This window comes from Catharus ustulatus, chromosome 5, assembly GCF_009819885.2.
Source record: "Catharus ustulatus isolate bCatUst1 chromosome 5, bCatUst1.pri.v2, whole genome shotgun sequence".
Classification (NCBI taxonomy): domain Eukaryota; kingdom Metazoa; phylum Chordata; class Aves; order Passeriformes; family Turdidae; genus Catharus; species Catharus ustulatus.
Window position 1 is genome coordinate 55,478,083 of NC_046225.1, and position 23,833 is coordinate 55,501,915.

General features: G+C 35.8%; 1 protein-coding gene across 7 annotated transcripts in view; it reads left to right on the plus strand.

Moving 5' to 3' along the window:
* LOC116997064 overlaps positions 1-23,833 on the plus strand; it is a 70,844-nt gene that overhangs the window by 1,592 nt on the left and 45,419 nt on the right. For 2 of the 7 annotated variants that reach the window (XR_004418062.1, XR_004418065.1), the window contains one exon: positions 16,432-16,566. The exons of 3 other annotated variants lie outside the window; for them this stretch is intronic. The gene's annotated coding sequence lies outside the window, so the exon portion shown is untranslated. Of the gene's footprint in view, positions 1-16,431; positions 16,567-17,001; positions 17,052-18,439; positions 20,611-23,833 lie in introns of those variants that run through there. 2 more of the 7 variants (XR_004418063.1, XR_004418064.1) reach the window with 2 other exon arrangements.

The following is a 23,833-nucleotide window of genomic DNA, read 5'->3' on the forward strand; positions in this document are numbered from 1 at the left end:
CACGACACGGCATTTGTCCTCCTGATCTGCTGAGATCAAGTGGGAAGAGGGATCACAAATGTAATCGTCTGTAATAAATAAAATAGCCCGAGATGCTGGTGATATACAGAGGGGAAATAGGAGCTTGTGTCCTTAAAGGGAACATCTGATAAGGCCACCGAAGTGGCATCTTGCGTGTGGGAAGGAATCCGTCTTGCTGACAATCGCAGCCTGCTGTACGTGGGGGAAACCTAAAGCAGCCTGGGAGCTTCCCCGGCTCCCTGCATCCCCCAAGCTCCCGAAGCTCTGCACTGGGGCTTTGTTGTAGTTGTTGTAGTTGTTGATTGGAAAGACAGGGGTCGTCGTTAAAATATGCAGATATAATTAAGGGCTGCTTTATCTTCATGTGCTGGCTGAGCCCGGCTTCTGCCGCCGGCAGCCGAACTCGCGTTCGCAGTTGGCACTTTCAGCCCACGACAATTCGGTTTTCACAGTTTAGGAATGTCAGTGGCTCTCACTGGAAAATTACTTCTGGGACCTGCAGTGGGAATCAGTCTCTGGTTAAAGACAGATTATGTACATATCCACACAACTGTATACATTAACAAATACATACTGCATATTGCTATTAGCACTCGCAAACGAAGAAAAAACTTCAAAAAGGAAAAAAAATCATATTGCCTTGAAAATAACATACTCATAATAATAAGTGGAAAAGATTAAATACAGTAAACATGACAGAAAATTCTAAAGCAGAGTACAAACAAGGACAGAACCCCCATATGAAACAGTGAAAGCCATTTGACGGAAAGGCGAAACTAACTCAAGAACTCCACCAAGGGACAAGTAGCTGAAATGACACCACAGCAGCACGGAGCCCGCGGTGACCTTTAATCTCTCCAAAGTGTCTTGCTGATCTGGTGCAATTCTGTTGTGACCTCTTCGCTTCCTTCCCTACCACAAGTGCCCTCTGTCCGCCTCGGAGCTCCCCGAGTTCCTCGCAGTGAATGTACTGGCAGGCCAGCTGAGTTACAGCTGACACTTGGCCAGTGTCTTTCACAGCTTTACTAATATGCTTGCCATGTAGTAGCATGTAATAGGCAGCAGTGATTAAATTATTCATTGCAGGAACAGCCTTTCTGATGGACGTTAAAATGTTGGAGTTTTAATAAGAAAACCACAGATTTACTTTTAAGCAGATAAACCCCACATCTGTGCTTATTTAACTGAATGCTAGCTAAGCATGAAACCAGTTACTTTGTTTAAATCCTCCCTCCTTTACTCTCTTTGAGAATTTTGAGCTAGATTATGCACCATAAAACTTACTGACAGAGTAGAATTAATCTGTGTTGGATAACAGTGGTTAAATCTCGCATGATCATAATCGTTCATTCTTAAACTCATATCTAAAGTCTGTTCAAAGTGAAAGGTTCTTGCATAGGCATGATTCCATCAGCATTTCTGAGCTCTCACTTTTATAAAGAATGATGAGAATTAATATTTAGCCAAAGAGATACTGATTCTGTTTACTGAGACTTTTGCAGTGTATGTATATTCTTCCTTCCTTCCTTCCTTCCTTCCTTCCTTCCTTCCTTCCTTCCTTCCTTCCTTCCTTCCTTCCTTCCTTCCTTCCTTCCTTCCTTCCTTCCTTCCTTCCTTCCTTCCTTCCTTCCTTCCTTCCTTCCTTCCTTCCTTCCTTCCTTCCTTCCTTCCTTCCTTCCTTCCTTCCTTCCTTCCTTCCTTCCTTCCTCCTTCCTTCCTTCCTTCCTTCCTTCCTTCCTTCCTTCCTTCCTTCTTCCTTTCTTTCTTTTCTTCTCTTTCTTTCTACAGGATTTGTCATGGAAGACTTTTTACAGACCAAGTTTTTTTCCCAGATGTTGACAAAAAAAATCTAACTACTCATAGGTCATGCAGAAATGACAGAGAGAATATGCTTAAAATCAGAAGGAAAAATTAATTAAAGGTCTTTAAAAACTGACATTAATTTTTTACAAGCGGAGGCATATTTTTGTTGAATTTTTTTCATATGCATTTGCTAACTTTCCTGGATTTGCAGGGATATAAATGAGTGCTGCACCCAGCCTCACTATTTTATAGATTTATTTTTAATTAAACTATTGTTCATATTCTCTAAATGCAAAGTAAATTATAGAAAAAATTATGGTGAACTTTCATGAATTGCTATAAAAATAGAGGGAAATTATGAGTCATTAGCACATATTCTTCATAAAGAAATACAATGAGGCATTCAGGAGAGATAATTAAATCTGGACTTTATTTAAATGAAATGTATGATAACCAGATAGCACTACCAAAGAAAGAAAAATCTGTTCATCCTCACTGAAAATATTAAATGTATACAGTTGATATGTATATAGATTCATTAGCAGGGAACAGCACAGTTACTTTGGGAAATAATTTAGGGATTTTTAAAAATATGTAGTTTCCAAGGTGGATATCAGTAGTGAGCACACTGAAAGTCTCAAAGTACTTTGTAAATTATCCCGTTTAGATAAAAGGAAGTGTAATGACCTGTTCAGTCGCCCAGGCAAACCATTAAAATAAAAAAAATTACTCTTTCCAGATTTGGTTCCTTAGACCATAGTTTTGCATTTCTTTATGTTATTTTAGTATATTCTGGATTCACATAAAGATTTGTCTTTAAGTACATGGCAATCATTTCTGCTTTATTTGGTGGATTGCTGGAAAGTTAAAGAACTCTTTCTGAAGCCTTTAAAACAGTTTTGTATTCCAGAGAACTGGAAACACATACAAAGACGATCTTGTGTCATGAAATTTGATGGACAGCAGTAAAATATACTAAACTGTTATAGATATATTGAAATACAGATGTTTTTAAGTTTGTACTCTGACTTGCTTCTGTCAAATACTCGTCAGATATCCTTTTTATACCAAACTGAGTACACAGGCTTTGTAAAATCATTTTACCTCAATTTACTCTTGAAGACTTCTGACCAAATGTGATTTTTCCATTCTATACTCTACATTTTTTACCGTTATTTTAAAGATGCTGCAAATAATTTTTCTGTGAATTAAAATTTTCTTTCATTGTAAAAAGAAAATCAATAAAGCATAAAGCCTTTTGTCTAATATTTGTAGCTGCCTCCTGTGTAGCCTTAATTTATTTTTAGTATAATTCAGGAGAGCATAAAAGGTCGGACATGTCTTCATGATTGTACTGTGCCAGGTGCCTGTTGAGCAGAAGATAAAATACTCAGGCAAGATGGCATCTCTGAGAAGTTCTGAAGAAGAACCTTTGATTTTATAATTCAAGCACTGTTATGGATAATTGAATGCTGTGCTTCTCTATTCCTTTCTGTAAGTTAATGCCAATATATGTTATTGACTATATTTAGAATGAAATATATAAATTTACACATATACTCACTTAGTTGGAAGCTTTAATTTTTCTGTCTGCTTTATCAAAACAATTACTGTTCTCTGGCAGAAAAAAAACCAGAGTAATAGTTGTATAGAACAACAAGGGAATAGAACACAGTTGTTCTATATTAGGGAAATAAATATGGTGGCAAGGAAATTCATTTAGGATGGAATCAAGCTGTTGATTGCTTATTGGACAGGCTATTTGGCTTTGTTCTCCTGTTTAAAACTTCTTTACTAGGTATTTTATAATGTTAGACTTGTCATGTCTTTTCATATGGAAAGTGCATCATTAGAATCCTTAGAGGTCATGTTGCTATGAACCTTTATTCAGCTGTATAGTGGAGAAGCAGCAAAGTTTGACCCTATCAGAGACATGACTATTCACTGAGAAAATGTAAGGGCTATTCACCTTCTGCCATGAAGAAGTGGAGTCCCTTGCACCTTTCCCTGAACTACATAAAAGCATAAACATATATATCCATGCCTGTACTGCTCAGGTCTAGTGAACAGCTTTGGTATTTAGCCAAAATGGCAATTATAAGCTGAAGAATGACCTGGTTCTATCACCCTAAAAGAGGATCCTTTTAGAACCAATAGGAGTAGCCAAATATATTTTAGTCTGTTAAGCACTGGTACATACCTGATCAACTTTACTTCTAAAATGTTTTGCACTGCAAAATAAGAATGAAGGGGTTGTAGCCACATTTCCTGTGAAGAAGATTACATAGCCTGACATTGAAATAATCTGTTCTCCTGCTGTCTCACTTGCACTTTCTGCCATGCAGAGACAGCCATACTTTTATGTCTGCTTTAGCTGTTTTGCAAAGTTTCTTGATGATCATCCTTTGCATAATTACATTTTTAGTGTCCTTTATAAGAGTAATAAGTAGTATAGAGTGGGTTTTTATGACCTACAATATATCTAGAAGAAGAGAGGTACTGATAAGTTTCTACATTTTTCATCTTTTGATAGAAACCCGACATATCTTCTAGTTCATTCATTCTGTGAGATGATTAAAAAGTCTCTCTTCAACAAACTAAACCTCATCCAGGGCTCAGCAGGAAATAACTGCAATCTAAGGACATTAAAGAACAGACAGGGCAAGTCAAAGTATACCTCTTTCTTTCCCTCTTAAGATCATGGGGAAAAGAGAAAAGCAGTCTAATATTGTGATAAAACTGCAGCCTGTAACTGGCTATGGGTGAGGATATAGAATCTAATCCAAAGCACACAGAAGTCAATGGAAACACTTTGACTAAATAATCTTTGCATTAGGCAACTAGTGAGTGAATGGTGTTTAAAGCATTCATGTAGATCTCAAGCAGATCTCAAGTGAAGAAGAAAATTATGTGCATTTGAATCAAAATAAATGCCATTAAAACACTCGGTGTAAATCTTATTTTCCTGACCTCAGAGATCATCTTTGTGACTCAGAATAAACTGGTATTCTTAGGCACTGAGCCCTATTCTCCATTAGTGCAAGAACTCATGTTGCATGAAAAGCATATCTTTGAAGTGCAATGTGTTTGTATATATATGTAAAATTCTTATGTTGATAATCTTAAAGTTCAATGCATTATAAACATCTGCAGGTTCTTTTTACCCATTCATATGTTTACAGAGCAAATTTCTCTCATCTTAGGGTTGTTTCTTTTCCTGCAAAATAATACAAGATATTTCAATTTACTTTCATGATCTAAGTTCCTGACATTGTGCTGATTAACTTCCCCTTCACCTCCTTCTTCTCCATTTTTAATGATGTTTTCAGTGAATCCTTGTTTAATATGAAAAACACAAATGGTTTATGATTTTCATCATGAGGCCATACACTACCTCATGTGGTAGTGTTAAACATCTCTTTCTTTAACCCAGAAATATTATGTTTAATACTCTGTAGCTGCATTTCATAGCTACATTGTGTTTTGAGGACTAGTAGTCATTCTTTAGCAGATTGGACATGTCTTTCCTTTTTCTCTGTCATTTTCAACTGACAATCTCACAGTTATAGCCGAAAATCTAATTGCATTGCTCTTTGTAGTATTAATTGTAATCTTATTTCTATTATAGAAGTCATCAAGTCATCTGATTCTTCTTGTTTATTTTTATAATTTTGGTGGTTCTCAGACTTGCTTTACGAACAAATTTCAGCAGAGTGCTCTGAGGTTTTATGATCTAGTTTTTAACTGAAATACCAGAAAGTTCTATGCCAAGACACCTCATAAACAACCTGTTAGAAGCTTCCATCTAATAATACAAACACTTAACACAACCTGTTGTTCTCTCCTGATTAGTCCATTCTTTATCTTCTCTTAAGTAGTTATTTTCATATCAGATTGTGTTAAAAACTGTTTCGAAGTCCAGATGTGTGAGATTTCTTTCCCTGAATAGAAGATAAATTAGTAAAGATATTGATATATGGTAGTATCTTCTCTCGAATATGTTCGGATAGATTTTATTAAGTTTGCTTTTACTTCTGTCCTCTGTACTTCTGCACTTCTTTTATCAAGAATAGTGTGACCAGCAGACCAGGGAAGTGATTGTCCCCCTCTACTTATCACTGGTGAGGCCACACCTCAAGTGCTGTATCCAGTTCTGGGACCCTCAGTACAGGAAAGACATTGAGGGGCTGGAGCTTTTCTGGAGAAGGGCAATAGAACTGGGGAAGGGTCTAGAGGGTAAGTCCTTCATAACTGCCTGAGATAAGATTTTAGCTAGGTGGGGTTCAACTTCTTCTCCCAGGCAGCTAGCAACAGGACAAGAGGACCTACAGTCAAGGACATACAGTAGAGGTTCAGGCTGGACATCAGGAAGGGTAGTTACACATTGGGATGTTTACATTCCAGGAACATAGGGGAGTCATCACTCATGGAGGCATTCAAGAAATGACTGGATGTGACGTTTAGAGCCATGGTTTAGTTGACAAGTCGTTGATTAGTCACAGCTTGGACTTGATGATCTCAGAGGTCTTTCAACCTAAATTATTCTGTGATTCTGTTAAATCACTCATTCTAAGCTACAAAAGTTATTAGAAACCTTGCATTCTAAACCCATAAAAATATTATTGAGACATTTATTTATTTTCTCTCTTCTGTTTCCCTTTTGAAACTGATATCCTTACTAAAAATTCTTGTTCTAGACTCTTCAGATATATGCATTAATTTCTTCAGAATTCTGCAGTGAAGCTTATCTGGACTATTGGTTTGGAATATTTTGTAGTCTTTAAATTAATTTCATTTCAAATGTGATAATTCTTCCTCTATGACTTCACAATCCTTGTTGGGACCTGAAACAACGTACACGATTTATTTGGGTATTATTACTTGTTTAATTATTTATCTAGGTAATTAATTATAATTTTACTTATTTTTGTGCTCATTGCACATTCTGCAAAAGTGGAGCCAAGGTTTTCTTAGCAATTTTTGAATAAGATCTAAAGGTTTACATTTGACACTTTACTGAAGAGTACAAAGTGTGACACTATGAACATATTTGCATATTTTGCCACTGCATGTTTTTTGTTTGTTTTGTCTATATATTAGCTATATATCATCTGAAAATTGATAGTTTTGAATGCCTGAATGCTTTATATTAGAAGAAGGGCAATGAAAGTGAATATAAGTAGATCAATCCAGAACAAATGAAGCTATACCTGACCAGAAGGAACTCTGAACTTTCAAAGAGATGAATAATAATAGATTTAAAAGGAAATAGGTAAAAAGACTCTGAAAATGTGGATTTGGCACTTACAAGAACAGATCCATCCAGAATGTCAATAGTCAATCCAAATGACAAGTGATGCTACCACTTGCCAGGTGTTATCAAGCTGAATATATAGAAAGTGTATATTTATATATACAGTCTTTGATGAACAACATTCCATGAAAAGTCTTGTATCAAATACCTTAGAGAAGTTTAGAGAGATAGATCAGAATGAGAAGATTAGAAATAGAATACGAGGGAGGTGAAGATATTAAGTGCTTAGATTTGTTTTATGAACAAATACAGTAAAAATTTATAAGGGAGAAATGATAAGAGATTTCAGAAAGTTGATGGAGTTCCACTTTTAATGCATCAACACAGCTACTTCTTAATTTATTAGTACTTTATTTATTAACTTTTATTTTTCTTTTAAAATAATTTTAGCATTTTTGTACTAAGTGTCTCTTTTTCAAGGGGGACTGCATGACTCAGTGTAACTTAAGGAGTATATATTTAATTTATTGCAGTTTCAAAAAGTTTATGAACTCAAAGTTTTGATAAGAAAACTTTTTTAGTTTTCATCGTGTGCGATTCTTGGAAGAAGTTATTAACTTAACTTGCTATTATTATTCCTCTGAAAGTTATAAGTAAGAATAATAACTATTATGACTTCATGAAACTTCAAATAATATATCCCTTTTTTGGTTGCTTATTACTTTACTGAGTTTTAGCACATAACTTCTTTACAAGTCCAAAGCTATATATAAATTTTTGAAAAAAGTCAGAGTGATTCAATGATATCTGATAATGAAGCTAGATTTACCCATGATGAAATTTATGGGCAATCTTACTTAAATATTTTCAATATTTTTATACATTTCACGATGAGCTTGAGCTTTTAAGATGCTAACTTTTAGGAGTTTTTTCATCTGAATATAAAAATCTATCCATCCAAATTTGTTGAAATTGCAATGCACCAAAATATTACATTTGCATAAGAGTGGTAAGGACTTGGCATTTTTAGAGCATAAGTTCCTCAAAAATTTATTCACATTTTATGTAGCCCAACATGTGATTAACTAATATTCTATTGACAATTTAATCTCGTTTTCCAGAAACTACAATCCTCTGATATTGTCTGACCTATCCTCTGGGACATAACAATTCTAGCAGAGAGCTTCTTGTTTGAACATAGAGGGATGAAAGCTAGATCTGAAAGAGAGAAAAAGACCAAGAAATGCTATTGACTATTCCAGGTATCCAGATGACAAAAACTAGCTATGAAAGTTTCTATAAAATTATTCCATTCATTCCCTCTCTAAACAACGGTAACATTGGATATATTTACAGTAATTTCACGACTATAACGCGCACCCTTTTGACTAAAATTTTCCCCCGAACCCAGAAGTGCACCTTATAGTCCGGTGCGCCTTATATGATCTTATATGCAAAATTTTCCAACATGGGAATGTGAGCCCGCAACAGCCCCGAGCCAAGCAGAGCCCACCCAGCGGCGGCATCAGGGTAGTGCTGCGCCGGGGCGAGCCTGGTAACATCGGGGCAGCACTGGTGCAGGGGGAAAGCTGGTGGCATCGGGGCACCCGGAGCGTGGGGGCAGCGTGGGGTTCCTGGAGCGCCAGGGGGGCGCAGGGCTGCCAGAGTGCTGGGGGGGTGCGAGGAGGGAGGGAGCGGGCTGCCACAGAAACCGCGAGCCACGGCCCCGAAAACACCACCGGCCCAGGCTGCGGACCCAAAAGTGCCGCTGGCCTGGGCCGCGGTCCCAAAAATGTTGTCGGTCCTGGCCACCGCCCCGGGCCGCGGCAGCGCCGCTGCAGCCCCGAAAGCAGCACCTCCGCAGCCCCAAAAGCAGCAGTGCCGCCGTGGCCCGAAAGCAGCAAGCAGCACCGCCACGGCCCCGAAAGCAGCAGCGTCGCCGGCCCCAAAAGCAGCAACACCACCGGCCCCAAAAGCAGCAACACCACCGGCCCCAAAAGCACCGCCAGCCCCCGCCGCGGCTGCTGCCCCAAGCCGCCCCGAACCACCACTGCCCCGAGCCCTGCCTCACCAACCGGCGCCGGCAGCGGACAGGAGTGCCGGGCCCCGTACACGGGGAGGACGCTTGGGGTTGCGTTAAAGGCTACACCAATCTGTGAAAAATGTCTGCAAATTGACCACCTGCCAGTAAACTCCACGATTGCGGGATTACGTTACTAATTCGTTACTTTGTTGCACGCAGCACGGATCTTCGCTGCAAAAAAAAAAGTGCGCCTTATTTTCCGGTGCACCTTATATGATCTACAAAGTTGCGAAATTTGCTGACTCCCGAGGGGTGCGCCTTATAGCCCAGTGCGCCTTATGGTTGTGAAATTACTGCAGTTCGAACTGCAAAGGGTTTTGCTAATGACCAACCACATATGCATCAATATGAAAACATACGACTTAACTTTTGTTGGTTTTTTTTTTTTTTTTTTTTTTTTTATTTCAGTTTTGGCTTGGGAATGACCTAACAAAAATAAGAAAAGTAAAAACCCAAAAACTAATATCAAGAACAATAATAATATTGCCAAATATTAATATTGCAGTAAATATAGCCCTCAGAAGCCAGAAAATAACAAAATAATATTTTCAGTATATCCTTAATTCAATTAGATTACAATCTATTTACATGTTCATGTATTTTTTCTGCACTGAATTTCAATTTTGAATAAAATAAAATAAATGAAAATAAAATAAAGAAAGAAGGAAAGAAGGAACGAAGGAAAGAAAGAAAGAAAACAAGAAAGAAAGTGCAAATTAAAAAATTCAAATAAATAAAGAAAATAATTGAATAACTTAATAGCTATTTTTATTTAATTACACAGAAGAGATATATAAGATTGGACTCATAAAGGCAATTTTTCTTCATGCTCAGTACTTGTCTCATGGCCTTATTGCTTACTGTTAGAACAGCAACTTTTTATGGTATGTCACCGCATTGTGTAAAAAATTTAAGAACCTTATTTAATTTGTGGAAAATTGTATTATACTGTGGGCTATCATGAGTCCAGTATTAAAAATGAGAAGGTACTGCAGAGATTGAGATTAAAAAAAAATCCATAGATTTAGGCTATCCAGTTTGAGTCTTTAAGATCCATATTTTTGAGGAGTGTTTAGAATGACATACTTTTACATAGTCAAACCAAACTCTCAGTGACATCAGATGTGTCTGGAAATGTTCACTCTGCAGTGAAGCAGTCTCATAATTTCAGGTAAGAACTCAGATATGGTGAAATCACAATCAAAATGTTTTGTTCTGTGATATCACGGGAGAATTCTATGCTGGAACTGAGTATCAGTCTTTAGCTTTAAAGCAAAACTTTCTCACATTACGAAACTTTTGATTTTGCCTTGATTCAACATCAGAGAAGGCCAGTTCTGTACAAGACAGCAAGTAGGGATCTTGAGGAGAAAAATATGGCTCTAATGAAAGACTACGTCACACTGCGCAAGCACTGGTACTTTTACGGGAGTTATGATTACATCTATGGCTTCATTTCATAATTTTTTAACTATGAAATGAACACTTAATTTTTTGACCCCAAAAACACCCTTTTAATATAATTTTGAGGCATATAGTACCTTCTGTTGCAGACAGAGGATAGCACAGATCCCTATCTCTGCAAAAGGAAATATACTTAGGTATGCAACATTTTGGAGAAGAAGGAACTGGGTTGTGGGGAGAACTCTTGAATAAGCATAAGTGGGAGATGCACAGATGGTAGAAGTTCCCAAATGTTCTATGATTCTCTCTGGGCATCTTTTGCTATATAAGTGTGATAATATTTGTTAGAAGTCATGATTAAGGCTTTGTAAGTTTCACAGATGGAATGTAATTTAGTGGAAAGACTTGAAAGAAAGAAGAGTCAGACATGAAATGTAGTCCATGAAAGGAAGGGGTCAGGTCCAGAAAGACAACATATATACAATAACTAAATATTGTTCTGTAAACTTTTCTGTGTAAGAAAAGAGAGGAATAAATTCCCTTCACCAAAGCATATCTTTGCTTTTCTCAAATGAATATATAGCATAAAATGGATTAGCAGTTCAGAAAACTAATTTAAAGTCATATATTCAATTAAATAGTGCATTAGGTTATAGCAAAATCTCCACCCTTTTTACTTCCAGCAAGCCTCATATCTGCTATGCTGTTTATGTGTGGTGGGAAAGAAAGCACCTTGATGAAATAGGTCAGTGAACATCAGAATGGAAATAGACTTCTATTTCTCTTGACTTCCACTTGAGGGAAATGGGATAAAGACGTACCAGAAAAATTACTTTACCTAGACCCCATTTCAGAGATGTGTGCATGGCATATATAAGATATATATGCTTGTATTATGGAATATATTTATTATATATATAATGCTTATATATTTGAATATATATGGTCACCTGATTATAGCAAAAGTATTTGACAAATAGCTGCTGCTGTAAAATTTCATAAAATGCAGGAGTTGTCAATAGGACATCAGAATTATTTATCAGAAATACAGAGAATATGGTCAATTTTCTCAGATTCGTCAATAGGAAGACTTGGGGTAAATTACTTATGTTGATTTTTTCCCCCCTTTTATGTATTTCAAAAGCAGAAATAGCTTTCAGATAATAGTTTCTGTTATAATTAAAAAGGAATGGATGCCATCTAAATGAATGTAGTAGAATGCAAACATCATTACTGATCCTCATTCATGCTGGAAATTTAAGGTCTGAGACAGAGAACAGTCCATGTAGTAGTACTTTCTCACTACACATGTGCTCTCATGAAAAACATTCAAGGATCCTGTCACTTTGACTTGCTAATTCAAAAAAATAAAAAGAACCCTGGGCCAAAGTGAGAACTAACCAATCATGAAATACTGTTTTAAAAATCATATTTTGCTCTTCATAAAGGGAAAAGAAAACTTGTAAATATTCAGCTTGTGCCTTATTACAACAGTAATATTTCTGTTAGTGATTCTTCATTAAATCTGGTTGGAAACTGTGCAGAGACAAAAATATTCCAATCATGTGGCTGTTATTTTTAACCTGAGATATAATTTTGAAGAAAAGAACACACCTTTCTAAAACAGAGGGTATATTTCCATTTTAAAAAAGAATGTTGAAGAGCCAAACTTTCATATTTGATGTACAACTATATTGTGGCCAAAATCTCACTTGCTGGTAGCCTGTTCTTGATAAGGTGTTTAGTTTTACTGGCTGGTTTTCTTCAGTGTTTTGTTTCCCAGAGCTCTCTCTCCTTCATAAAAATATTTATGTGCCAATTTAAGGCATTCTAAAGTCAATCAGTTGCAAATGTAGGCTTGTATTATGGGACTTTCCTCTACTTTAGTGTGGTTAATGACTATGTTCCCATGACTTTTAAAAGGACTGGTGCCTCAGCACATTTTCAAAATTATGCCATTTGAAGACATTTCCATTTATAATGCAGCTTAAATCTCATTTCCCTCAATATGTGCCCTCACTTAGTCTATTTTAAGGCTTCTCTGGAAAAAAATTATATCTCAGCTGCTGTTCCTGCTCTTAATGCCTTCCTAACCTCAGTAAGAGCAGAAACCAACTGATGCCTCATTCTGATACTCTTACAGAGACAATATGCAGACGCTGCATTATCCTCCATTCCTGGCTGAAGAGCTCTGTCCTACCATTTCAGGTTATCTACACACACAGCTGCTGCTTTGTGCATCTGCTGAAGCTTCATGCCTCTCTGTAGTCTCTAGGACTTCACAGTTTCCCTGTAGGAACTTGGAGTAAGAGTGGTAAAGTCTCCCTTAATTGCAAGATACTGCAGATCCTAATTGGGAAAAAAACCGTGTCACCTGAAACAGTGGTACAGACACTGTATGAGTGCAAGAAAGAAAAATAGAAGGATTTATAAAGAAGGGGAGAAAAGAGGTGGAAGTTGTACTATTTGATTGTGTCCTTAACTTGCTGTGTCAGCAGGAGCCAAGAGCTCTGCAGGGGCACACTTAGCCTTCAGATTTCTCCATAGAAACCCAATCTGGCCAACTAAATTGACAGCAATTGAGAAGCCATGCAGGAAGCTGCATCCAGCTATTCTCATTCAGTGTGAAGGTTACTGTGTTGTGGAGGCAGTGTCAGAGGTAATAAGGAAAATATTGCAAGACTATGCCTCTCACATACGGTAATGCAAAGCATCAAATATGGATCAAATTTGGGCTGTTCTCTGTTGTAGTTTGTAGATAAATAAAGAATTAGACATTGTGAAGAAATGTAGCTTCTGTTTTAGAAAGACCCATCTTCAGGCAAATTTTTTAAGAAAATCATTCTGGAGAAAAAAGATGGAGGAAATCCAATGACCATATTTTACTATAGGATTATTTTTGATTGTCAAAATCAAAATCTTTTATTTGTATTTTTCTATCAGGTTATCTGAAAGAAATTTCATGGAGCCCTACTTGGCCTTTGAAAGGACATCTAAATTTGATCTTCATTTAAAAGGCCTAGAAAAATTAAATGCCTTCTCTGGGCCTGTTAACTTGCAATATTCATTCAAATGCAAGTACTTAATGAAGTAAACCAATATACCATATTGCATAGAAGAATCCAGTAAGTTATATGGGAAAAGTTCCAGAAGAATGTATCAGCCACTGGTTTTGCGCTATAAAACAGCAATTGCACTTTAGCCCTGCGGTTTAGTGCTTTCCAATGAGTAGGATTGCTCTCGCTAAGAGAGATGTGCCAGTATTAAAGGTAAAGCACAGGATAGAGTATAGTCTAATGAATGTATTAACTGAGACTCTCTGCCCAGAGTGCCATTGCCAGCAGTAGAAAAATGAAGAAAAGAAGATGGTAAAGTACAGCAGTGTGAAGAAAAGAGAAATGGTGGAGAAAAAGACAACACAGTATCCAGGAAAGTTTGGTAGCAGTGATTTGTCTCTCTGCTCTCAGTAAAATAGGTTAAATGAGCCAACATCCCTTGCCATATAACTAATTTCCCTGATGCTGGTTGTTGCTTGGTATTGGCACGTTGTATTATCCTGGAGAGCTGAGTAGCACTAGGTCTCTTGGTAGTGCATTATTGATCAAGTTTTCACATGGTCTAAGCAGTTTACAAGGGCATCAGTATTCAGCTTGCAGTACAGGATGAGTGATCATTGAGATTCAAAATTATCAGTCCTCTGTGTTTTATCTGGAGCATTTGAGTTTCAGGAAGAGAACTTAAATTTTAATTTCAGATTAATTTTTTCTTTCACTGATTAAACTTAGTTTTCTATAAACCTTGCAAAGCTTTGACAACTGGGCACGAAAAAATTTCCCAGGAGCAAATTAACTAGTTGTTTATAAGAACACTTACCACCCCATGAGTTTTCTAAATCATCGGTTCCCAGCCAATAAGTCCGGAGATATGTGTCACATCACCAGTGAAGCAGAGAGCAGAACAGAAACTAATAAACTTCCCTCAAGAATAACACAATATACTTCATTCTATTAATGAGTAGTTGAAGCTCAATATCAACTTTTTCTACCATCTTACATCTATTAAACTGGTACTTGGGGTGAATTTCTACTACCTCAGTTAATTTCAAAATTTTAAAAAGGTTTGCATAAAGCTTTTTTTTTGCTTTTTTCTTCCAAGAAAGACTACAGAAATGGTCTATTAACTAAATCCTTCCTAGCAATGTAGAAGTACCAATGAATGCTAAATCAAGTTACAGCAAGTACTGAAGAAAGTACAACAGAAACTGACTTGCTGCTAAAACCAAGCAGAAAAAGTAGATCTATTAGGCGTCTTCTAGAAATTGCATTCTCTTATAAATCAGATTTTAATACAGAAAGTGTTCCTGTATTTCTCTGCAAAAATCATATATTAAGGATATATGTTTATGATAATACCCTCCCCCATGGCTGCAGTAATCTTGCTATATTCCTGTCCAGAATTGGCAAAGAATACAAATGTAGACATGCACAGTCTGTGTGCTTTGCAGGAACTATCGACCAAACAACACTCTTAATCCACTGGAATCAGTGTCCTTTAAGTATTGAATTTGAATATATATGGCTGCTTTATCTGTTTGCAATGTAGTAACTGTGGGACACTATGCATGTTTGAAGCAGTGTTTCAATCCAGTGCACCTTCTGAAGTCTTCAGGATGCGTCAGAATGGATTTTAACAGCCATAATCAGGTTTTTAAACTGGCCTTCTGCCAGTTTAACACAGTGCTCTTTTATTGCAGAGATGGTTTCCTGCAATCACGTCTGTATCATTTCCACGCAAAATTTTTGGTAGCAAGATGGACTAATCCTATGATCTTTGAGACCTAACCACAAAACAGAACCTATTCTTTTTTTCCATGCCATTGGGAGTTTACATGTTGTTCTGATGAGTCCTACAGGGCTTCCCAGGGTAAGCTCATGCAGACTGATTTTTTCCCAAGTTTCCATTTTTATTGCTCACCAAAGAATGGTGGGAACAAGCTTGTTCTCTTGTGGACTTCAAGTCTATTCCTAATTCATCAACAGATGGCAGTAGAAAACTCCCTACTATTCCATCATAGGACCAAAGGCCTTACAAATGACCCTAATAAGGTCAAAGGAAGAAAAAACATCCAAATCATTGCTGTATAATTCTAATATATACTAAAAATGTGCTCTAATCTTCTCAGGGTAATGTTAAATTCTTCTAAGGATTAATTTTATGCTGAGCCCAAATGACCAGAAGCAGTTACTGCTTTGGGGATGACTGTCTTTCCTGTTACCTTCTGCTTCTAAAGCATTCTTTCATAGATGGACTGATTTTCTAGTAGTGAAAGAATATATATAATATAGATTACAGCAAATAATTTAGTTTCCCCACAGATATGTTGCTGTGATAAGAAATATGTTCTCTTACCTCGGTAAATGCTTTTTCAAATGTTATCAGTGACAGAACAAGTAATTTAATCAGTAAGTTTTTGAGACATGTCTTACTGGATTTTGTCATTTCATTAATTCCTCCTCCTTCAAATCAAGTAAATGGCATAATAAACTTAGTGAATTCTTTATATAGATTGAAACACTAAGATGTATGGAATATACTGTAGTTTCTTATTTCATTTTTCAAAAGATGCTGATGTCTTGGCATTGCCAATCAAGGAGAAAGGTTTACCATAAAAATTTCTTGGAGGCACACTTTTCTGTAATGTATAATAGTGGGTGACTGATATAGGAAAACTCATATTATGTAATTCTCTTTTAGCCTCAAGGTACACGAATAAGGCCTAAAGTTCCTGATTTCCATTCCCACCTTTTTCACTGGCTTATCTTAATAATTCTTTGCAGTTCATAATTTTCCATCTTGCTTCTTATAGTGAAAGAAACTGATTTCAAAGGGAAGGAAGAAAGGAAGAAGATATGTCTATTTCAAGCATTGCTGGAAGGAGTGGCTTAATGTCTGAAACATAATGGAAATGTCTGAATTTGCTGAGCCAATGATTTAAATTGAGGTAGGTTTCAGTGAAATATTCTTTGAGATGTGAGCACTGATTTCCCTTCAATTTAGTGAGTGGATCTTTTCAGAGTAAATTTTAAACACTGACCATGTGTTGGCTGTGTAAGGGTGCTACTGAGCCCAGCTGGCAAAGCAAAGTGTATGTCCTAGAAGCAGTGCAGAGCATTCTGCCTCCTCACACTTCTGCAAAAATGCTGGGGGAAAGACAGCATTGTGTCAAAGCCATGAAGACCGAAACCTCATTTTTAAAGCATTTTTACTTTTTGCTTTCTCACCAATATTTCTTGCTTGTTTTTTTTTTTTTTTTTTTTTGTTTTCCTTTCTTTTTTCCCCTCTAAGGAAACAGGAAAACATGAAACAGTAGAATATGTTTAAGTCCTCTTACCAGAAATATTTATTGATTTGTACTTCTCCCCTCATCTGTTTTCAGCAAGTATTGTAAAGTTTTCCTATAACTAGGGAAAGGAGATAAATAATGTGGTAAGTATTCAAGTTATTTTAAAGATGTTTTGCCAGTATTTTAGTTATATAACCAGTTTCAGCTTGTTGTCATTTTCATATGAAAAAAATGCCGAAAAACAGAAAGAAAGTAACCCTAATTCTTTGGCTAAAAGTATCAATAGTAGGGTTGAGTCTGATACTATCTTATTCCTATGAAAATACAACCTTTATTATAAAAATGAGGTTTTAGTTCAGGTATATATATTTGAGTCAGGACATTGACAACAAGTTTGTTATGTGCTAGCTAAAAATAAATATAAAACAAAAATTGAAGCTATAATTTAAGAGATAAGTACTCATACATAGAAATAGTTGCAGAATCTTCATTTAGTCCTATCATGATGCCTTTAACATATTATCACATTATTTCCAGTGGACTCTGGCTATTAAATATAAGGAATAAAATATATAAAATATAAATATTAACTTATTTATTGATTATTTATTTATAATTCATATTAATAAAGAGATAAAATATATTTTAAATAAATATTTTAAATAAATATTTAATTTTATTGAAAAATAAATGTATTGATTAATACATTCCATGAATGAGCTGTGTTTTCAGAGTCTTCAGTCTGTGTTCTCAGCTCCCTATGCAGTGAATAGGAAAATAAATTAGAAAATTAAAATCTCATCATGTACTCAATAGGATTTTCTTATGGTAGTGATAGTGTTAGGAAGATATTAGCTTCCTTTGTAAATAACTTTGAGATATGTTTTAATAAAATGCTATACAATATTATATGTATGATACGGACAGTGTGAAGTTTTTATTCTCTAAACTGAAAAAAAAGAAATCATCCACAAAAAAGTTCCTCTGCACTGGGAGATGTTCTGAATGAATATTGAACTTCTACCCCTTTAAATTTACATATTAGTTTCAAGGAACCATCGGTGTTTGAGCCCAGCATGGAGCAGGTCATAATGCTCCAAGCCCTTTGTCTTCTTCTATGAGCCCTGCTTCAGGCTCAGGAGTGGATATTCTAAACGTGGATGTATTCAGTGCAATAGAACAGTTAGTGAGAGGCATTCTGGTCTGGCCTAAGTACCTCACTAATGGTAGCTGTATTGTTTCTGATATGGATGGTGGTCTACATTGCTGTGACCACCCATCCTCAAGCATCTTAGGGTGTCTGAGGAACACTAAGACCCTGTTTGTTCAACAAGTGGTAATTTTATAAAATGGTACCAAATGTGTGCATTGTATGGCTGGCAGTTTGATGTGAGAACTGTTGGGCAGCAAAGTTCTGGCTTTGCAGTGGAGGGCTCTGTGTGTACCGTGCAGGCATGTGTGTGTCTGACTGTGGTGGTGCAGAGAGACCTGTTGTGGTCTTATTCATACTGCCTATAGGTTTACTTTACAGTAAATTATCCCCACCTGAAGTTTCCCTGAGAGAAGATTAGCTGTGATAGTTCAAAAGAGAGCCCAGGAGCAAACTGACATACAAGCAGTGTGAACTGTCAATGAACTGCGGAGTGAAGTGGAATAGAGTGCTAAGTTGTTTGACAGCATGCAAAGGTGACTTAGATCAATGCAGCTTGTCAACTGTATCTGTATGACTGTCCTGAGGAGACATACCCCGAAACACCATTCTCATATCTTGAGTTAACTCTGCAAAGATTCCTGCACAAAGCCATGCATAACGTAGCTAGTTATTTTTTTGTGTGCCCTCTCATTTTTGTAGACATTTTGGTGACAACGTCTTTCAGTTTTAATATATTTACTCAGCTTTTTATGCTCAAAATACTTAACTTTTCAATTTTCAATGCAACAGTGATACAACATAGGAAAATTAAATTACTATTTTCTTCTGTTGTGAATTATTATTTCCAGAAGACAGCCTTATTTTCAAAAACTACTCCTTCTGTGTATAATAAATTTCAAAGTGACTATTTCTATTATCTTTACTGTATTTTAAGCTTCCCAGGTAATTTTTTCCCCAGTTTTTATCCCTGAATCCTACTTTTGTTTAGTTTTAATCAGTGATTAGAAAATTTTATATCTCTCTTTACCTTCCCCTTACCCAAAATTCTGTAAGAAATTTTATTTCAGTAAGAGTATTTTCAGCAAGAGGGGTAAATTTTACCAGTATTCATCTTGGATTGTATAATTTGTAGTTGTCATTTAAACAGAAATATTTTCCTCATTCGCTTCGTAGAGATTAGACAGAAAAAAAAAACCCTAACTTTTGGGAATGTCCAGCTCTAAACTGTAAACCTTTCTTTTTCAAGTTCTTTAACCATAAGAAATTGCACGTCTGCAACAAATTTGAAGTATTTCTATGTTTTGGAAAGTCCTGTTATTTCAAACTCTACTTTCTTAAAATACTCTTGGAAGAATATGAATTTTCACACATTGGAATAAAGTATTCACAGTCAGATTTGTATTGGACAATCAAAGTGAACTTTAAATCAGAAATTAAATTCCTACATTCAACACAACACTTCAAAATGTCTCTGTTAGCTACAGTTCATAATGGAGAAACACTTAGTTTGGATTACCAAACCTCTGTTACACTGTCTAAGAGGGAGAAAGAGGGGTTTGGCCAGGAAAGAACCTAACTGCTAAACTTTCAAACTGCCCTCTTTTCAAATTTGTTTTTATAGTTCATTGTATCGCTGTTATGAAATTATCTCCAAATTCACACCATATGCAAAATGTTTTGTCTGCTATGCTACAGAAATTGCATGCTCTTGTTTAGGTCACAAAATACCTGCATACATGGCTGAACAGCCTTTATAGGAAGCATAAGCCTGAGATGTAGGTTTTAATATCTCTTGGTTAGCTGAACCCTTTTCTGCATTTCTATGTAATTAGCTGTGCAAAACAGGACAACTAGACACTGTTTAAAAAGGAAAATGTTGTAATGTTGTTCTGCTCATTAGGTTGTCTCAAGAGATAGAGTGCTCTGATTGAACAAAACATCCAACATCTCAAAAAAGGACTTCAATCTGAAACCCAGTTGTACTAAGTAGGTTTTTTTGTTTGTTTTGTTTTACTTTTATTTTTTTTTTTTTGTTACATAGCTTTTTTCGTGTGGCCCGCGTTTAACTTTTTATTTTAAAGAGGTGTTAAAAACGGAAGAAATTGTGATCTTGCAGTCATTTCCTTTTATGTACTGGGACTCCTAAAACTCATACTCATGGTTGAATATGATTTTGCAATACATTCTATTTTTGGTGTCTTTCATGTAAAGAACTGCAGTCAAGAATGGAATTATAACACCTTTCTACTGGAACATGGAAACACAGCCATCTGGCGTGTATGTGTTTCATCATTTTGCCAATTTTTTCCTACAGCCTATTTCAGTACTTGGGAGAACCTTCTTTTACTTGGTGCTTTTGTCAGAGGGAAAAATGTGCAGAAAAGCATGCAGTCTATATCTGTAAGACCTGTAAAATGTCCTTTTCACAATCTACACCATGCTGAATGATTTATTAAAGATTCAAAATTGCTTATGTTACCAAATTATTATATAAATATGAAATTTTTATAGAATTGCTGAATTTGTTGTCATCTGCATGATTTAATCAATTTCTCAGAACATGTTTTTCCAATGGATTTTTAAAATTAAATAAAACTGTTGTCTCTCATTGTATTTGCTCAGTGTCTGTACAACTATGTTTTAAAAGGAAAACAAACAGGAAACAATTCAGGGGTCAAGAAGAATCATGCTATACTGCAATTGGATTTGGATAGATAGCTAAGGGTTATACTTTCTTCTCCTCCCAGAGTGTTGCTTCTTTTTTTTTTTTTTTTTCTTTTATCTTTTATGGAGTGAAAATTTAATATGCAGTTTATGGTTCACTTTTGTCAAAAACCATTACTCTGGAGTACTTTTAAATATATGTCTAGTTATTCTATTTACATTTATTAGAGAAATTGACACTTTTATCTGTTAATTTAGTACTAGGTTGGGCCACAAGCACTCCAGGGGGTATGTGTGTGGTTTTAGGAAGCATTAATCAGCTCTGCTCCACACTGGCACTAGATTTGTGAGAATTGTTACTTACAACTACTAACAAAAAAATTAAAGTCTAATTTCTCACTCATACTTTGATTCACAAACTCCAGGAAGATGATGATTCCTTTCATCTTACGTCTTTGCCTTCTAGAATGAGAAGGAATTAAAAAATGTGCAACATCCATTTAATTTTGCATATTCTTGTATTCCTTTAAGTCTCCCTTACTGAAATGCATAGACATCTCACTGAAATAAAAATCTAGCTCTTACATAGGGCCTCTTTAAAAAAAAAAACTCTTAAGTACCTCTCAAAAGTAAGAAAGGCAAGGCAAGCTAAGGTCAGGAACACTTCAGAACAGGTATGAAAAAGGTACCAGCCTCTGAACTATTGTTCATAAATTAGCTTCAGTCCACACCTTTAGTATGTTTTAAGTACTTCATACTTTGTGACTCTGGTTACATGAGCTGGTATTTTCCATCTATTCTGAAGCTGTATTAGAATTGGCCATCTTTTCTGTAGTGACATGCAGAGAATGGTGACAGAAATGCAATCAGGGAATTCTTGCATCTACCATTTCCTAGACAGGGAACAGGTGTCTACTTCTTACTAGAAATAAAGCAATGAAACCATGAAAAGCAAACTGTGCATAAGAATGCTGAAGAAGTAAAAAAAAACATCCAAAAATGTGGTGTATGAAAGGACATCTGTATAATTTCTGCATTCTCTGTGTACTTAACTTCATTTACCCCTTAATCGGGTGAGGAGTTTGGAAGGCTATTTAGCTGCCTTCATTTTGTCAGTTGTACCAGTAGACAGGGAATTAAATCTAAGAATTAACCATAAAATAGATTATAGTCCAAAGAGCCCTTGCAGGAAACAGCAGTGAGACAAATTGAAAACTAGTCAATTCTGCTGGTATCCTATGGGTCAAGGATTGGAAGAGAAATTATAATGCCCCATAATAGAAAATCAGTACTTTTTGAGACCCGAAAAGGAGTTTTAAAAAGATGAGAATCTAGAGTTGATAACAATTTTTGGAACACATAAGTGACTGATAATCATTCATTTTACCTTCAGTATTGTGCAACACTGGTAATTTTAGCAACATCTGATAGTCTCTATAGTTAGGAGTATCTAAATATTTTCATTACGAGCAACATTTGTCAGACATGAAGGCTTTTGTTATTTATTTCAAGCTGTGTAAGTATGTAATTTTAAAACTGCAATACTGCCATCAGTTCTTAACTTCTTGGTCACCCCACAAAATTCATGAAGTCATTCAGATCTGAATTGGAAATTTGTGATGTTGCTGAAGTACCCACTGAATCATCATGGATAGTTAATGAAAGAAGTTGTGCTACTGGGGAAGACAGAAAGAAAATATTTTTTAGTACCAGAAGAGAGCATGAAATTTTGCTTTCATTTACTCTCTGCTGAAGATTTTTTTGTTGTTGTTCTGTATATACTACTGCTGAAATCAGTTCTATAACACTGTATAGTGTTATAATAATAGATCACTAACTGGTCAGTCTTAATGCTTTTGAGACAAACCAACTCAGCAAGTCTGGTAAGTTATTTAAATTACACGTCATCAGGGGCTTTATAACGATGAATGAAACTGCCATTTTCTCATACCAATGGCAGCAGGTAAGTCTCTTGAGAGTTTTTGAAAGATTTGTCAAAAACGCGTTCCTTCAAACAGGAAAAAAAACCATTTCACAGAAATTCCACAGGTGAATTACACAGCATTTTTCTTGTAGTTTACATTGTTATATGAGATATCTGTACATCTCTAAGGATAGCAGCAGTAATTGTATTAGTACTAAAACATAAAAAATCTCATATTGCGTCAATCACACATTTAATACCATCTTTATTTCTATTACTGTGCCACCCTTTCCTGCTTCTCCTTCTCCTTCTCTTTTTCTGGCATGTTGATCACTTATACTGATAGAACTGTTAAAGTTACAATGTTCTTCAACAAATGATTGTGACATTTATTTTCTCTTTTTTTAATGTTTCTTAATTGCTCTTACTAAATCAATAACCTTAAGCCTAAAGATGTAATTATAACATCTGGAACTACTGTCTAAAATAATCAGGACTGAAAATAAGGTTTTGTTTAGTTGTACCAAAGTTTTGTTTTCATTTTTCAAAATACAGTTTTCCATGTACTTTTGTGTTTTCTTGTATGCAAGATGTATACTGCACTTTGCAAGCAAGAGAATAAAGGAAAATCAAAGAAATGCCCACCTTAGTGTTGTGAAAAAAACTGCACATATCATCCACTGCATTTCTGATTGACAGTTCTTGAAACTAAGATTGACAACATGTAGGATGTAATGAGTGGGAAGACGACTGGAGTGTTCAGCTTATAAAAGAGAGGTCTGCCTTCACAATAGCACTAGAAGTTGTTACAGTCATCTGTTACTGCATTTAAAAAAGCATATGATAAACAGTGTCTAAAAAATCTCCAAATGGTGTAAATGCCCACTTTTTAAAATTATGGATTGTATTTATGGATCTCCACATTCACCATATTACTTTCTCAGGGCAGTGCTGAACAAATGATATTTTTCTTAAGAAGTTAGTAGACAAAGAACAGGGAGAAGACACATAGTAATGGCCAGTGAAGAGACAGTAATTTGAGACTATGCCACATGTACTATGTAAAAACCGTTAAGGAATGAGAACTGAGAGTTTCTGAATTTCTGAGGACAAGTGAAGAAGACTAACTCATTTCCACACTGGTTAGAGATAGCCAGTCTTGTACAGTTTTACCTGACGCACAC